The sequence below is a fragment of the Otolemur garnettii genome, unplaced genomic scaffold (assembly GCF_000181295.1).
Source record: "Otolemur garnettii isolate 467f Iridium unplaced genomic scaffold, OtoGar3 scaffold00243, whole genome shotgun sequence".
Taxonomy (NCBI): Eukaryota; Metazoa; Chordata; class Mammalia; order Primates; family Galagidae; genus Otolemur; species Otolemur garnettii.
Window position 1 is genome coordinate 1,823,247 of NW_003852638.1, and position 4,510 is coordinate 1,827,756.

A 4,510-nucleotide genomic window follows, 5' to 3' on the forward strand; every position below is an offset into this window, starting at 1 on the left:
AGGATAGGTGTGATGCTGAGAGTGTGAATGACTGGGAACAAGCAGAAATTCCAGGCAGTATTTCAGACCTCCAAGGTCTAACTCAAGGGCTCTGCACGGCAACAGGAGATTCCGGTAAAATTCGGATTACTAATGAAAAAAGAGAAAATTTCACTGACACAAAGATATGATCCAAAGATGAGTAAAGTTGCAAACTCTCGGTAGCAGAGGGCAGAGGGTCCCAGTGGGTCTAGGAGACGTGGAGAGATCTGCTGGGGTGAGGTAGGGAGCAGGGGATTGGCCACAGCCACCACCTGTTGTCACCTCCTCACCTAAAACCCTCTGTGAGTCTCCTCTGTGATGTTAGCGGTGATGCAGGCCTGGGACCACATATACCTAAGCCTGGCACCCTCAGCCCTCAGTTGCTTCAGGCAGCGATCTTACTCTGGTAGCAATGGAGACTACTCTCATTTCTACCGATAATGTTCTAGAATTGTGGGAGAGCCTGCTCTCAAGCATGTTCAATCTAGACCCCCAGTTCACCTTTCTGGGGGTCTTGTCATTGAATTTCCTTTACATCATCTACTTACTGATTACATCCGTAATACAAACAACCTGGGACGGTAAAGATGGCAAAAAGGTAAGGAACACCCAAGAGAGATTCTTCATCGCTGTTTCCCATTTCTACCCCCACGTTTCAAAATGAGCTGGTCGGTCTGGAGATTAGGAGACCATGACTCTCATAGAGGACGAGGTGGGGCGGGGCTAGGGGCTCAGGGGGACTAAGGTCCCACCTCAGGTTCACAGGCGGCCTGTCTGGGTGTAGTGGAAGGTTCCAGGATAAAATCCCAAATACAGTGAGGTTGTGGTCCTGGGTTGGCACACTTAGAGAGCGTGGGTTCTCTGAAGGAAAACAGGCTCCTCACACTTGATGGAGAGTCACAGAACCAGGGCAGGTGTCACTGGACAAGACCTTCCTTCATGGAGAGCAAGGTCCAGAGTTTCCGAGCTCTGTCCCCAGGATACAGGTCCTCTCCTGAGGGAGCAGATGTGACTGTTGATTCTGACTGTGTCCTCCTTGAGCACAGGACTTCTGAGAACATCAGGTGGGGAGTTCACACACACAATCCTCCTTTGAGTTTTCCAAAGAAGGACAAATTGGAAATATGTTATCACTTTTAAAAATTGACAGAAGGAAGGAATATTCTATCCATTAAAAAGAAGAATCCCATAACTTGTGGATAAAGAGTGCCTGCACTTCCTAGACAGCGGAGTGAGAGGACTGGGTCCCAGCCTCTTACTCCTTTTTTGTTCCCAGCCTCAGGGAAAAGCCCAGAAGATAGGGAGCGGTGGAAGGAGAAGAGGTAAGGAAGGTTCTGCCGACTGGACCTGAGCTCTCCAAGGGGGAGCCTTCCTGTTCCTTCCGTGAGGTCCCAGGTCCTGATCTCTGAGGAAGTCACTTGCTAGACACAGTCTCTCTGGGAAGAGGGCTCTCAGAGGGTGCGCTCCCGGAAAGACAACGTGACCCGAGACACTTCTCAGAGTCCCTGCTCTGCTCACTGTGGCCCTGGGTGTTACCCAGTAGGTGACCATGAGAGGTGGTGAGGGGGGAGCCCCCTAGGCTGGAGTCAGAATCCTGTGTCCTGACTCTGGGTAAGTCCTCCGACATCCCAGGAGCTCAGCTTCCTCTCCGAGGTAACCCCTGCTGCTGCCCCTGCTGCACCTGCTGAGTTTGAGCATCCCGTGGGATAATGAGCGTGAAAGTCCTTTTTAAATGAGGCCACACCCACACGTGAACCTTGTTAAGGTTACTGTTGACATTTGACCTTGTCTGCTGGTTTGCGGGCTATCAGAGCTTAGTACCCCAAGGGTCTCCCATGAAGGGACTCCTGTGATCCTGACACTTCCACCTTCCTCACCTGTCGCCCCGTCTCCTGGTTTCCCAGGTCGGAGAAGGTGCCCAAGAGTAGTAGAGGAGGAGAAGGCCATGATTTCCATTCTCACGAGGTGATTAATCTCCCCCTCTCTTTCCTGGTCCCTTTTCAAAGCATGTCTATGCACGTCAGGGATTCAGGGAACCCTGCCAGGGTCATGGGAGGGGGCAGCCGTGGGAACAGGTAAGTGTATTGTGGAGTCATGGGAGGGGGCAAGGTGGGGGTGCAGGCTTCAGGTGGCCTCAGCCCGGCTAGGCCAGCAGGCCCTCCTTCCCGTGTTCTAGTCCCCGTCTCACTTTTGTACCTCCCGTCTTCTGTAGGCCCTGGGCAGAGGACGATGACATGATGAATTTTCGGAAAGTACTGTGCCCAGATCCGCTCTGTGACGTGTGTGACAGGGCCATGTTCGACGTCATGAAGGTGCTATTCCGGCAGCGGCTGGACGATGATGCCTCCTCTGGAGCACCTTCGGATTCTCCAGGTTCTGAGACGGAGTCATCAGGCACTTGGTCCTCAGCCCGCTCAGCAAGCCCTCCAGGAATCTCCCGACCAGCCCATGTGCTGGAGCCCACTCCGCCTCCTACCTCCATTCCCTCACCTAACCTGAAGACCCCCCAGACCTCCCCCCCTTTCCACAACCGGCCCCTTGCCTTTCCCCTCTCCCACCACCTCAGAGCACCCCCCACCCGAAGGCCATTCCTTCCTTCACCAAAAGGGCACCCTCCTGTTAACTGATAATACTGTGAGGTTCAGCATTCAGTCCTATTTGACTGTGGTGCAGCAGCCAGAACGTGTATCATGTGAGGCTTCAATAGATTTGTATGTCAAGTCCTGAGTTTTTGTTTTTACTTGTTTCATAGAGACCTGGTCTTGCATTTTGGCTCAGGCTGGAGCACAGTGCCACCATCATACTTCATATGACCTTGAATTCCTGGGCTCAAGAGATATTCCCAAGTAGAGAGGACTACAGTCATGTACCACCACTCTCAGCTAATTTCTCAATTTTTTTGGAGAGCGCAGGGTCTGGTAATATTGCCCGAGCTGTTCTCAAACTCCTAGCTTCAAGGGATCCTCTTGCTTCAGCTTCTCGGTGTGCTGGGATTATAGGCATGACCCACTGAGTCAGCCTTCAAGTTCCGAGTTTTTCAGGCTTAATTGCAGAGTAAAGATCCATTAGGTCATTAAGAGAGAATAGACTAGTGAAACATGAGTGGGAGGAGTGAAAGCCTCTTGAAACTGTGAGAGCTGAGCTGACTCCTGTTCAGACTGGACTCTGCCTTTTCTCTTTCTCTGCAAATGAAAGCCTTTCCAATCCCTGGAATGGTCTCCTCTCCTTACAGGCCCTTCCCCCCGACTCTACCCTGTTCCCCTCAGCCCCTGGCTGATTTTACGCTACACTGTCATGGTTCAATACTTATTCTAGAGACTGTATGACCCATAGAACCTAAAATACTTCCTATCTGCCCATTGAGGGAAAAGTTTGCTGAGCCCTGCTCTGAGTCATAGAAAGCAGGAGGTGAACCAGACCCTGCCCTGGGCCTTCTCGCTGCAGGAGCTGAGCTGTCTCCAGAGCTTCTCTTTCCTTTTTGTTTTTAAGCATGTGTGAGTGTGTGAGTCTGTGTGTGTGTGTGTGTGTGTGTGTTTGAGAGAGAGAGAGAGAAAAGACAGAGAGAGAAGACAGAGAGAGAGAGAGAGAGAGAGAGCTGGCTCAATTATACAGACAGGTAAAATCCAAATAAATGCCTGTGGACCCATCATAAAATATTATAAAATCTAAAATACATCCTCTTAGTCTCTGCTTTTGTTTATTTTAGAAAGGAAACCTCATGGCATTGTGGCTAAACCTCTGTTTCCACAGCTTAATAAATGAAGCAGTTAATTCAGCTGAACTCTATTCTGGAATACTACCCAGAGAGGCATTAACTTATTTAAGTGAAACCCACCATGATAGGTGGATCACCAGAGTTCACAAGTTGGAGACCAGCCTGAGCAAGAGCGAGACGAGACCCCTGTCCCTACTAAAAATAAAAATACTAGCTGCTTGTGGTACCAGACACATGCCTGTAGTCCCAGACACTCGGGAGGCTGAGGCAGGAGGATGGCTTGAGCCCAGGAGTTTGAGGTTGCCGTTAGCTCTCTGTCTCCAAAAAAGAGAAGTGATACTCAAATTTGCATTTGACCTCTAAAAGTGACTTATTGTCTGATATTGTTCATAGTTGCTTTTCAAACTCACAAAAAGTAGTGTCACTGTGGCACACTTGTCTTTGGTCATTAGAGAGTATTTTTCTTTGTCTTGGGTGAGAGGCAGATCCACACCAAAATCAATCAATTTGAGGAATAGAAGGTTTGAATGCTCTGGAAGGTGAAATAGAGTGGATTGTTTGAGCTCAGGAGTTCGAGACCAGCCTGAGCAAAAGTGAGAGCCCTTCACCAATAAAAATAGAAAAGTTATCCAGGCATTGTGGTGGGTTGCTGCAGTTCTGGCTATTCAAGAGGCTGAGGCAGTTCGATTGCTTGAACCCAGGAGTCTGAGGTTGCTGTGAGCTATGATTTGATGCCAAGGCAACAGAGTGAGACTCAATCTCAAAAAAAAAAAA

At 49.7% G+C, this 4,510-nt stretch overlaps 1 pseudogene; it reads left to right on the plus strand.

Annotated features, from left to right (window-relative positions):
• Positions 1–608: 608 nt before the first annotated feature.
• The window catches only part of LOC100948696, an 11,859-nt pseudogene continuing 7,957 nt past the window's right edge, over positions 609–4,510 (plus strand).